Genomic DNA, 14,352 nt, shown 5'->3' on the forward strand with positions numbered 1-14,352 from the left:
GACTTGTATGGGTCAATCTAGGCCCCCCTAAAGGAACCCACAGAGTCCCTGAACATGTACACAGTGATGTAAGCGACACAGCTTCTGGTTTAATAAGATTAAAAAGGGGCGTGTTAGATTTAGGTGTCATTGTGTATTGACAATGCTGTTGACTAATTGGCACGCCCAATTATTACCCGTGATTTATGTTAGCTGCAGCTTATTAGGATCGGCTGCGTTGCGTTCCATACCATGTAGTTAGCCTAAAACAAACTACAAAATCTGTCTATGGTGTAATGCCCCTTTAAGTGACAGAATTGGGCCAGAAGAGGAAGGTTGTAACAAACCCTCCACCCCACCCGCTCCCCTCACCTTCACCAAGAAAGTTTTGGCATCGGTGGCCCGGCCCTCATTAAGTTATAGCCTCTGAATTAATCTACTGGCTACAATGGCAAAGAAGGTAGACTGCATGGTGCGATGGTGGTGCCTTTATTCATTTCTCTTCTAATGTATTAAAATATTATGCAACATGCTTAAGTAATAGATGAGTGCAATCATGGTGGCGGAGGATGATTGATCATCCGAAGACATTTTGTGCTAGTTTTAACGGGTTCTGTTGAAGGCAGGGCAGGGGGTACTGTGTGGTGCCACCCGGAGCTCAGTATAATGGCTTCGTGGGACCATGTGCCTTGAATATTTAACGTGTCACCGTGCCAAGGACATCTGACTGAATGACAAGTTCGCCACGAGTGCTGGACGGACCTCTCATTTGTTTTACTTAAAGGAGTAGTTCACCCCCAAAAATATTACTTCTTTTCTATCAATACACGCCGTGAAGCCCGACCTGCACCGTCCAGACATGGGACAGAGTCTTCTAGACCAGGGGTCTTCATCGTTTTCAGGCCAAGGACCCCTTAGTTGAGAGGGAGACGAAGCAGGGACCCCCACAACCTTTTCATAGATTCCATATACTGTAGTTTGATTGTTTGACAGCATGATCATCAGTGTATTTTGGATACATGTTAATGTGTGTTTAAAGAAATGTAACCACTTGAACCGTCAATACTTAATACACTTGGCCTTTCACTATGTACTTAGTCTGCTCTTTTTCCCCTCTACAGCAGACCACTTTGTTCTCAGAATATGGACGCTATAGGGTTCAAGTGATTAACATAAAAAAGGAGAAAAACGTTTCTATCACACAAGGATTTGGAGGACCCCCTGTAGTAACTCTGAGGACTCTAGGGGTCCCGGACCCCCTGTTGAAGATCCCTGTTCTAGACCTTTTTACAAAGTGCTGCCGTGTTGCTGCATGTGCGAAGCGGTGCCTCTTGACACAGCATCTACTGTAGTTAGTTAGTTAGTTAGTTAGTTAGTTAGTTATAGTTAGTTAGTTAGTTAGTTAATAATCATACTTGAACAGGGGACCCCACCCAAATAATCACATTTGAACCGGGGACCCCGCACCCTGACAAGCACTTGGAATGTAGAAGTCGAGGCATGATTTAGTTTGACTCGGTTCCACAGATAAACTGTGACTATAGCCGATCTAAAAGCTTGTGAGCTTGAATGTTTTTCAATATTCTATAGAAAATACTATTGCCAATCTACAAGCTGTGAGGTGTTGTGAGCTTGTAGAGCTGCTATTTTCACTACCTTTGCCTCTTTCTTACATCATTTGACAATTTGGCCGAGCTTGTAGATGGGCTATTATCACAATTGTTGCCTCTTTCTTAAATTATATCACGATTTGCCCAATGTTTGACCCTATCTTTTTTTTTCTTCTTCTTCTTAAAAGGCCTTAATTGTCACTTCATTGTGGGGACCCCCCTGGGGGTTCCGGCCCACAGGTTGAGAACCACTGCTCTACATCAACCCTGATCTGACCTACATACACGCTTTCCCAGAAGCAGCCTTTTGTTCCCTGGCCAATATTGGGCTCTCTACCTTTCTATCTGCTCTCTTCTTTTGGAGGTCAGCCTTAAAGAAGCATTAAGCAATTTAGGCCTAGAATTATTGACTGCTTTACTCGGTGCCGCGCTGCGAGCTTGTATATCTGATATTTTTGAAAAAGTCGTGCAAAATGTGTGCAAATCTTTGAATATATGTATTTTCAAAGCGAAGGTGGGTCGTCCCTGGAACTAAATATTTTGAGATGAGTGTCAAATAAATATGGCCAAATAAATATAATTTTGGGGGTCCTTCACATGAAAAGGTTTGAGAACCACTGGCATAGTAGTCTCTCAAGAACAGACTAACTGAGCTCCAGTTAAGTGAAAAGGACATTTTCTTTGACGATGGCTATAGCCAGATTGCTGACATAGAAACATAGGTTTTTAAAAAAAACCTTAGAAGGATTCAAAAGACACTTATAGAATCGGGGCAAAATTCTAATTTTCACGATTTAAAAAAAATAGCAGATCTACAAGCTCGCTGTGAGCTTGTATATCTGCTGTTTTTCGATAGTTAAAGCATAAAATAACGACACACAATAATGTGTACCCGTTCTGAATCGGTTAAGCAAACAGCTAATGGAATTAGGCCTATAATAATATAGGGATATAGTGAGACAATTCTATTAACAAGATATAAATCATGTTGAGTGTGAGGTAAGTGTTTTTTAATTGATTGATGGGGGAGACGGCGATCCATAAGTTTTCTGACGACTAACAGCCATTTACTGTCCCCTGCCGAGCAAAAGAGGCAAAAAGGAAGAGATAAGAAAATTACACCGGTCTGGGGAATAAATTATTCAGAAAAGATAATCATTTTGTGCTGACATTACTAATGTGAAGAAGCATTTAATCTACGTCCCGAGGGACTCGCGGGGAGGGGGGGAGATCTGGGCGAGGTTCTTATAAAGATTAAAACTGAACCCAAAGCGCCGTTGCTTTAGCTGTGATTATCCACATTGCTGTCCTTCTTTAATCAAGGAGCAAAAGGATGCCGGTATTATATATCGTCACTGTCGGGGCAGAAACCTCGTATCTCCCAAGTTTCAAATTTGTAGATTTTGTCACAAAGTAAAGCTCTGCTTCGTCATACAAGGCCGTCGCACAAAAGTCGTGAAAACAGCAGATCTACAAGCACACAACGCCTCGCGGTGCGAGGCGTTGTGTGCTTGTCGATCGGCTGTTTTCACTAGTTTAAATCGTTTTAAAAATGATAAATGCAAAACGAACGCTTTGGGACATACCTGAGAATGTCGATGTCTCGCCTCTGTCGGAGTGGAGACCTTGTATGTCTGGGAACTGTTGCTTTTTCGGCGTTCAGATTTGAAAATGGCAAAAGTGGAAGATCGGCAAGCTTGAGACGCGCCACTTCGAGCTTGCAGAGTAGCCTATGCTACTTTTGATGCTTTTGTTTTGTGTGACGCTGTAGTATGATCAAGTATGGCGTTAATTTATGAGGAAAACAAAACACAGACATTTTTAATAATGTAGACAAGAGGTTTCAGCCCAACAGCAACGATATATATTATATCGTCGTTGTCGGGTGGAATGGAAACCTTGTATCTCCAAAACCGTTCGTTTTGTATTTATCATTTTAAAAATGATTTAAACTAGTGAAAACAGACGATCTACAAGCTCGTAGATCTGCTGTTTTCACTTGTCTTGTGCAACAGTCTTGTATGATGAAGCAGGGCTTTACTTGGTGAAAAAACCTACAAATTTGAAACTTGGAGATACGAGGTTTCTGCCCGACAGTGACAATATCGTCATAAACCTATGTCTATAACGGTTACTTTTCTGGAAATACACAATAGATGGAACCAATGTAGTTATTCTTTAGTCAACAAGCTCTAGTAGTCAATACATTCCATTGGTTCATTTCTGTAGTATTTATAAAAAACACAGACAGAATAAACAACAGAAATTGCAAAATAGCAGATCTAGACTACATGCTCACAATGCGTTTGTACTTTCACTCAGGTTAAATTTTGAATACAGGTCTTTTACTTGCACATGAATATTCTACAGTGTGTTATGGCTACTTTTTATTTTTTTTAGAAACGATATTGACGCCCCTGGTGCACCCACTCATGTGCACGACGCGACCTCACTATTGCTCATTGAATACACCATTTCTGTCCAGTCACTCTGCACCTCCTTGTGGGCTGTGGACGGTTCAGAAACCTTGTCTGCCAATGTCATCCTCGATGGGGATTCCAAGCTAATTCAGACTGCAGGTGGCATGGGTTTCTGAACCGTCCACATCCTTCCTCTGAGGACACAGAGGGCGCTTTTCGACCGGCAAAGAACCGGTTTGGGTTCTTTCTCCCGCCTGTGGGATGAACCAGAGGTGAGCTTTTCCACCGAGAACCGAGTTGGTTCCGAACCGTAAAAGTTGGTTCGGAACGGGAACCACAAAATCCTTGGTTCCTCTGGTTCAATCTGGTTCAATCTGGTTCAATCTGGTGGAAACGCAAGCCGGTGTGTGGCCGGGTTCGCAAGAACGAACCGAAGGAGAGAAGGTTCCAAGAAAGTTGAAACGTCACTGGTTTTTGAACCAAGGTTCTTTTGTTGGAAAAGCCCCAGAGTGAGTAGACATAAATGGTACCACCTTACAATGAGCATAGGTTGAAAATGGGTGAAATTGGTCCTTTGGGTTTATAGTTCATCGTACCGCGGTGTCAACCGCCAAAAATAGCCTAATCTGAGAGCTTATAGATCGGCTATTTCCCATGCATGCTACCGTCATGTGCAACAAAGTGCATCACAGAGCCCAACAGTGGCCAGTCGAGCACGGCATGGCAGGCGAGGAGGAGGTAGAAACGGCTCTTTAGTTCTTGAGTCACACTTTGCAGCTGTCTCTCTCACGCAATTAGATCAGCAGGAAAGTGTATGTGACAAGGGCTAATTAAGTCACATCATGCCAGGCCCCCCAAAAATCCTGACAGGGGGAGAAGGAGGAGGAGGAGGAGCGAGAAGAGGAGAGAAGAGAAAATGCCAGTAATTGCATTTACTTCATCTTGTAATGTGTGGGGCCATCATAACTGCTAATTCAATTGTACGATCATTCTGCCAGCTCCTGGCCATTAAGCGCCCATTTAATTGCTCCCATAAAGCTTTTAATATGCGGCACACAAAGCTAGGGGATGTGACACCCGCGCCCCGCCCTCCTCCCCTCTCTCTCAGCCCCATGCAGATGTCCTGCTATCACCGCCCAGATAGTGGTGGCTGGGATTCAGAAGATGTGTGTAAACTGGTTTGCGTGCGCGCTTATCTGTGTGCGCGTGTGCATGTGTGTGCGTGTGCATGTGTGCGTGTGCAGGGGTGTCGCGCCAAATTCGGGGCCCTGGGTACAAGGATCCGCCCACATGTTGTGCTTTAACTATTGAAAAATAGCAGATATACAAGCTTGTAGATCTGCTATTTTTGAAAAATCGTGAAAATGACCTTTGAATATTTCAAATCCTTCTATGTTTCTATGTCAGTGGTGCTCAAACCTTCTCATGTGAAGGACCCCCAAAATGATTTGGCCACGGACCCCCATCTCAAAATATTTAGTTCCAGGGACCCCCCCGGAAGCAAAATCTGAGATCAACGCTTAAAAAATACACACATTCAAAGATTTGCACACATTTTCACGACTTTCCAATTTTTTTTCAATAGTTAAAGCATAAAATAATTAAGGCCCCTCCAACTTGGGCCCTAGTAACTCATTCCCACTCCCCCCCCCCCCAGTTGTGACGCCCCTGTGCGTGTGCTTGTTTCAAATCATCATGATTATCAGATGAGTGTTTAGGGCCCATTTCACGGTGTCAATTCAACAGAAGGGGATGGATAGATAGCGGCTATAATTTGTGGAGCGGGGAGGGGGGCCTGACAAGCCTGGCTATTGTTTGCGTTGAACCATAGAAGCTGCAGCCCCGCCGTGCAACAACAGGGGAATACTCCTTATCTTGTAGGCGTGTGAGAAAGAGAGCTTATGGTTGTTGCTACACGCGGAGACACATTCTGATAAGGGAGGACAGGACATGCTTCCATGGCTGAGGAGGGGAGACGAGGAGGGGAGAGGAGAGAAATGACAGGCATATACCGTAGCAGGCGATGGGGGATATTATCCTCGCTATGGCAGCAGCATCTAGCAAAGCAGCTCCGGCCCTGACATGAGCAGACATACATAAAATACTAACAAAGGGCCCCGCGGAGACAGACCATCAATACCCGCCCCGGCGGGCGAGGTACACCATCATTATTGTGCAGCAGACAAAGGCTGGTGTCAATTGTGGTCGGTGTTATGGGGCAGTCTTTTAAATTAAAATCTTGTTTCGAAAACACCTCCCGCCGTCGCCTAGCCCCATGCCTCTCTCCGATAGCGACAACTATTTAGTAGCCATATTTTTACGGGGCCGCGCCAATGAAAAGTAATAACTTGTTTTACTTAATGTATCTGGGGCCTGTCAGCTGCCAAGGAGAGAGCGGTCTTAATAGAAGCTGTCGATCAATGTCAGGGCGGGGGGGGTGTGATGGGGAGAGAGAGAGGGCTGGTCTGCAGGGGCGTCACAAGGGGGGGAGGGAAGTGGGACTGAGTTACTACTAGGGCCCAAGGTGGAGGGGCCTTCATTATTCTATACTTTAGCTATTGAAAAATAGCAGATCTACAAGCTCACAGCGCTGCACCGAGTGCCGTTCTGCGAGCTTGTAGATCTGCTATTTTTGAAAAGTCGTGAAAATAAATCTTTGAATGTATGTGTTTTTTAAGCACACATTTGTTACTCAACTTTTGCTTCTGAGGGGTCCCTTCAACTAATATTTTGAGATGGGGGGGTCCGTGGCCAAATACATATCATTTTGGGGGTCCTTCACATGAAAAGGTTTGAGCACCACTGACACAGAAACATAGGTTTTTCAAAAAACCTTAGAAGTATTTGAAATATTCAAAGATTTGCCCACATTTTCAAGATTTTTCAAAAATAGCAGATCTACAAGCTCGCAGCGCGGCACTCGGTGCCGCGCTGCGAGCTTGTATATCTGCTATTTTTCAATAGTTAAAGCACAAAGTAATTGAAGTGAATCCTTGTACCCAGGGCCCAGAATGTGGTGCGACACACCTGCCGGGCTGTAATAAACATGAGATAACAGCCGTGCGGCCACGGCCCTACTGGGACCAGGCAGATCAGCGTCTTGTTAACTTCCTGCTCGGAGGCGTTTGTCATCTTGCTTTGTGTAGCGCTCGTAATTTGTCGGACAGCGTCGCTGCTTACTAGTAGTGAGAGGTGTTGTTCTTCTGTTCTCCCCCTCTTTATCGCTCTTCAACCTCCTAAACCAGGGGTCTTCAACGTTTTCAGGCCAAGGACCCCTTAGTTGAGAGAGAGATGAAGCAGGGACACCCAAAACCTTATCATAGATTCCATATAGTTTCATTGTTTGACAGCACGATCATCAGTATATTTTGGATTCATGTTAATGTGTGTTTTCAGATATTTAAGCACTTGAAGCGTCACTACCTAATAGACTTCACCTTTTACTATGTACTTAGTCTGCTCTTTTCCCCCTCCAAAGCTCTTTGCCAAAAATAGCCGATCTACAAGCTCACAACGCCTCGCAGATCTGCTATTTTTGGCTAAAGTTCTCAGAATATGGATGCTAGGGTTCAAGTGATTAATATAAAAATGGGGGGAAAACAAGATTCCCCCCATTTTTTATCACACAAAGATTTGGAGGAGCCCCTGTAATAACTCCGAGGACCCCCTATAGGGGTCCCGGACCCCCTATTTAAGACCCCTGTCCTAAACCCAATGAACCTTAGCGTCCGTGTTGATTTCGTCGACGCCAACTATGGCGAAAAATGTTGGTCGACTAGCTTTTTTCACTGACGAAAACTAAATGAAAACAAAATAAAAACTAAGCTATGATGACTAAAACTATGACTATATAGGCCTATATTGACAATTTCGTCAACAAATATAAAACTAGAGTAATATGTTAGGGAGGAACTAGTGGAGAAGAGATCCAGTAGATTAGAACTAAAAGACAAATTTGGTTGCACTCGGGTGTGAAAACCACTTTTTGTGGTCACATGTTCAGATACTGGATTCTGATTGGCTTAAAACAGTGGTAAATCAGTCAACAACCTTGAGTTGGCTCATGGACCCCGCCCACTGAAACAATGAATGATTGTAACTAAATAACCTTGCAAGTTACAACTGTGTTTTCTTTCATTTATATGGTAGAAGTGGTAGAAAAGCAATTTACCATTCGAGGGTCGTGGGTTGTTTGGCACTCGGCTTCGCCTCGTGCCACAACCCTGAAACAGTGGTAAATCAGCCAACAACCCACTCCCTCTCATGGTAAATGGCTTACTTTTCAGCATGCAACCAAGTGTAAGATCAGGACTGGGCTGCCCAAGCGGGCCATGTTTGTGGGAGATACATTTTCCACGGTTGATGTTATTGTACTATGTCAATGTTGAGAGTCAAAATGCACTCGGAATCACCATCTGTTCTCTTTTCATCTCCTTTTAACTCCTACAATCACCAATTGACCAAATTATAAACATATTTAAATAAAGATACAATCATAAAAATTACAATAATTGATAATCACATACAGTCTGACAGTCTGATCTGATGTTCTGACTGACACATTTACTGATATGCACTTGTTTGTCTACAATAGAAACTAACTAACTAAACTGAACATGTAATTCTCGTGTGTGTGTGTGTGTGTGTGTGTGTGTGTGTGTGTGTGTGTGTGTGCGTGCGTGCGTGCGTGCGTGCGTGCGTGCGTGCGCGCACGTGCGTGCGTGCGTGCGTGTGTGTGTGTTGGGGACGGGGGAGAGAGTTCAGGCGGGTCCCTTCTCGGAATAACCGAACACATACATCACAGCAATATTCCCGTGTCAGGCCGTCGACAGTGATAAGTGGCCTTTGTATCGGAAACAAAAATCTGAACCTATATGAAAGTGCCCTGGTGAGGAGTAAACTCAAGGGTAGGGGGTCCCTGCTCCATCTCCCCATCAGTTTGGGGGTCCCCGGCCTGAAAACGTTGAAGACCCCTGGAGTAAAGGACTCAAACCAGAGGTCAGATGAATCATCCTTGATGTTTTCTCTCAGAGTCTCTCAGAGCCGTCCGTGTTCCCATTGCCGCTGCCCCCAGGGGCGTCACAAGGGGGGGAAAAGTGGGACTGAGTTACTAGGGCCCAAGGTGGAGGGGCCTGGAATAATTATTTTATACTTTAGGTATTGGAAAAATAGCAGATATACAAGCTCACAGCGCGGCACCGAGTGCCGCGCTGCGAGCTTGTATATCTGCTATTTTTGAAAAGACGTGAAAAATTTGTGCAAATCTTTGAATATATGTACTTTTTAAGCAAACGTTTGTAACTCAAATTTTGCTTCTGGGAGGTCCCTGGAACTAAATATTTTGAGATGGGGGTCCGTGGCCAAATAAACATCATTTTGGGGGTCCTTCAAATGAAAAAGTTTGAGCACCACTGACATAGAAACATAGGTTTTTCAAAAAACCTTCAAAGAATTTTCAAGTGCAGCGCTGTGAGCTTGTAGATCTGCTATGTTTCAATAGTTAAAGCACAAAATAACGCAGTGAATCCTTGTACCCAGGGCTCAGAATTTGGTGCGACGCCCCTGGTCGCCCCTCTGCTGCTACACAGACCCATCTTTATCTTCAAAGTTCAACTTCAGTTATTAAAGATGTTCCTGTATGCCTTACACTCCGCCGTACACCGGTATCACACAAAAGTAGCATGATATGAATACGACAACGCTCGCCCCGAAACCCGGTGACCTTGGAGCGTTCGCCACCAGTTATTCCTAAACGTAACCTCAGTAAAACCAGTAAGACTCCCTAATCGGGAGATAAGCGACCGTCAGGTCGCAGCGTGATTTTAGGCCAAAATGTGTTGGAGCAGTGTCCAAAAATGTGTTTGAAAAAATCGGCCTGATGGTGGCACTATATGGGACAGATCCATGTTGATGAGATGAGTGTAGACATACTGTGTACCGATTTGCGTGATTTTAGGGCAAAATCTGTAGGAGCAGTGTCCAAAAATGTGTTTGAAAAAATCGGCCTGATGGTGGCGCTATATGGGACAGATCCATGTTGATGACATGAGTGTAGACATACTGTGTAGCGATTTGTGTGATTTTAGGGCAGAATCTGTAGGAGTAGTGTCCAAAAATGTGTTTTAAAAAATCGGCCTGATGCTGGCGCTAAATGGGACAGATCCATGTTGATGACATGAGTGTAGACATACTGTGTAGCGATTTGCGTGATTTTAGGGCAAAATCTGTAGGAGTAGTGTCCAAAAATGTATTTAAAAAAATCGGCCTGAAGGTGGCGCTAAATGGGACAGATCCATGTTGATGAGATGAGTGTAAACATACTGTGTACCGATTTGCGTGATTTTAGGGCAAAACTTTTAGGAGCAGTGTCCAAAAATTTGTTTTGCAAGAATCGGCCTCATGGTGGCGCAAACTATCCCTAAACCTATATAAAACCTAAACCTATATAAAACTATGCCTAAACCAGATAACCTTATTCCTACCTCAGTAGAATTATTCCCTTATTCCTAAACCTTATTCCTAAACCTTATTCCTAAACCTTATTCCTAAACCTATAACTTCAGTAAAATAATGCCAACTCAAAACATATTCCAAGGCGTAGTTTTCAATGCAAGGTTAGGAATGCAACTAAAACAACAAAAATATATTGAACTCAAATCAATTGAAGAAAAGTCATTTTGGGAGAGAACTACTCCTTTAAGTCTTTGATACCAATACTTTTGTACTTTTACTCAAGTAGATTTAGAATTCAGGGCTTTCACTTGTAACAGAGTATTTTCTAAATTGCAGTTGCCCACTGATACTTTTACTAAATTAAACTGCTTGTGAGGACCACGATTAAAATGGTCTTCTTCACAACGTCTATTTCTCAAATTATTCTACTTGTGGGGACATTTGGTCCGCACAAGTATAGTAATACCACACACACACACACACACACACACACACACACACACACACACACACACACACACACACACACACACACACACACACACACACACACACACACACACACACACACACACACACACACACACGCATGCACAGTTCACACGCACGCGCGCACACTCGGGCCCACGCAGTATGTATACTGCACACACACACACACACACACACACACACACACACACACACACACACACACACACACACACACACACACACACACACACACTACAGTGTCCTTGCAGATTTAGTGGTCACTTCACTCAACTTTACCCATTAACCTGAGTGCATCAGGCAAACCCGCCCACCCCTTGCCCCCCCCACACACACACCCACACCCACTACCACACCCCCCCAACTCTGAGCACCCACCGCAGGCACATTTATTACCCCGCGACACCCTAATGGATCCCGGTTAAGGTGTGTTAACAATTTTTCTATTGATTAATTGGAGGGGAATCTTTAGCCCCTCCGCAGACTTAAACTCGGACCCGGCCCGGTGGGGTGGGGGGGGAAGATTTAGTGGCTTTTAACCAATTTAGACCGGGTACGCATCATTGCGTATCATTTTATGCTTTAGCTATAAAAAAAAATAGCAGATATACAAGCTCGCAGCGCGCTGCGAGCTTGTAGATCTGCTATTTTTGAAAAATCTTGAACATTTGTGCAAGTCTTTGAATATTGTGCAGTGTCTTCTGAATCCGTCTAAGCCATGGACCCCCATCTCAAAATATTGTATCAGGGACCCCCCAGAAGCAAATATTTGAGTTACAAATGTTCGCTTTAAAAAATGTATATATTCAAAGACTTGCACAAATCTTCACGATTTTTCAAAAATAGCAGATCTACAAGCTTGTATGTCTGCTATTTTTTTCATTCAATAATTCGAGGGCCTAAATGGCTTAAGGTAGTAGCCATGAATATAATGCTTTAGAAAGAGCTTCCGTACATTATATATATGACACCTGCTACATTAAGCTACATTAAGCTTTAATATGTCTTCATTACTGGAACTCTGCCCAACGCCGTCAAGGTTGAAATACAGATCTCCGGCGATCGAGGCTCTCATTGCCGCGCCCGGCCGCCTTCTATTTTTTTTCTTCTTCTTCTTCTTTTGCTCTATGGGAGCGATATCAAATAATAATGGGATTGTTGAAACAGTTTCCTTGCCTGAGTTGTTAATGTTAATCGATGTGTTAAATATTGAAGGTATTCCATAACGGGATCGCTTTGAACCGACACCCCCCTCCCCCCTCCTCTCATCAAACTGCTGGGTGGGCCAAACTGCCCCCTTTTATCTGTAATTAAGCAAAGTAGAGGATGATGACCGCCATACGGTGGGAAAGTAGCTGAGTACTTGTACTCCAGTGCTGGACTGGAGTAGGCCTATACTGTACAATCTTGAGGTATACCCGTTATTGCCGGACTATTATAAGCCGCGGCTTTTTCCCCATGTTTTGAACCCTGCGGCTTATACAACGGTACGGCTTATATCGAGATTTTTACACGGCCAGTTAGTTAGTTTTATAATAGTCTTTAACAAGGATTTATATATAGATTTACAGCTAACGGCCACCAGGGGAGCTCTAGCGGGAAGCAGGAAGGACACCTGAGGCTTATAGTCAGGTGCGGCTTATATATGTAAACATTTGTTTTTTGTTCTAAATTTAGCTGGTGTGGCTTATATTCAGGTGCGGCTTATAGTCCAGCAATTACGGTACTTTCACTTTAATTCAGTGGTTCTCTCAACCTATAGCAAGTGGGCCCCTAAATGATTGGCAAAACACTACGATTCTAAGGATAATATAACATTACAACACAATAAGTCGTGGTCATTTTCTTTAAAACCTTGAAAGTTGCGTTTTCATTGTTTTCACTGCTAAATAGAACTTAAGGTATACCACGTAAGTTGCATTGATCCAATGCACGCGGCCCACCCATCTGACCACTTAACCCTTCTTGTGCCTATTCCGAACAAGTTCGGGATATTTTCAATCCAATACAATATTTTTTTTGCTATTTTACATACCCTGAGCTGCTTGTAGAGATGTGGGTGGTCCTGGGTCGTCCTACGCTTTCCAACGAGTGATGCTAGATGGTCCGACGATTTATTCCATTGAAAATGGTTTAAAATAAAGTTTAGAGCCCCCCAAAAAAAACTCAATCTATACTGTCGGCGGCGCGACGTATTCCGGGGTGCCTATCCCGATCTAGTCCGGTATATTTAATAAAATGAATTAATTAATCGGAGGCCTCAACGAAGCCCCGGTCTAAATTTCCATCCATGGCCGGGGCCGAGCCTCGGCCATCCACGGGCCGTAATCGGGCAACGCCGCCGCATCGCGCCGCCGAATCCAATACAAAGTCACATCTTTAGAGAGCATTTTCTCTGAATTGTGTTCCCAGACCAAAGACAACGTTTTTTTGCGACTGAAATAGCTTTAGATCGGGCTTCTAAAAAATAAAGACGCTAATGGCTAAGTGTTAGCTAACTTCCTCCTCTCCTCATACATAACAGTGGCTGGAGTGAAATCCCAAGGCACTACGGGCAGTGTCGACGGAAGCTAGAGCGAAGGCCTATAGAGATATTTCTGGCACTCTAGCGGCACCTTGTGGCCCGGGGCACTCATTGGGTTAACTTGTTAAAGGGGAACACCACTCATTTTCAACATTCAACTATGTAGTTTATATACCTTAAAGCTGTTGTTTGGAGATATGAAAAAGGTCATCCCCTTCTGTGTTGCCTAGAACTGGAGGATTGATTATTTGGGTCATGTGATCAGTGACATACGGAAGGTGTACTCTTTGGCACTCTCTACCAAATCTCTTTGCCAAAACATATTCCGCCCCAGGATAATGGATTTTGATTATCGCGATAATATCGTAAATCACCATTTCTTTAGTCACAATAATCGTGATATGACATTTTCATATCGTCCCATCCCTAATAATGAATGTTTAATGAATGTTGATAATGAGTTGTATTCCCCTTTAAGTTGTCAGATGGTTGGGCTGTGAACGCTAAACAAGGTTGAGCACCACTGCTTTAATTGAGTGTTTCGATTTTTAGATACTTTACACTTCTATTCCACTATCTCACATGCAGGCAAACATTGTACTTGTTTTTTACTCCACTACAATTATTTGACAGTTTTAGTTACAGGTTACATTGTGGATTTATTGTAGAATATCAATGATTCATCTTCTAATCATTAACTCTTCGAAATCTTTCAAAAGATCTACTAGCTCACAACGTGTTGTTATGCAAGCTTGTAGTTCTGATATTTTCAAATAGCCCAGGAACTTGTGACCGAAGCTGTCAAATGATTGTAGTGGAGTAAAAAGTAATATATTTGCCTCTGAGATGTAGTGGAGTAGCACTATATCGAAATATG

Source organism: Nannobrachium achirus, assembly GCF_963921795.1.
Source record: "Nannobrachium achirus genome assembly, chromosome: 15".
Taxonomy (NCBI): domain Eukaryota; kingdom Metazoa; phylum Chordata; class Actinopteri; order Myctophiformes; family Myctophidae; genus Nannobrachium; species Nannobrachium achirus.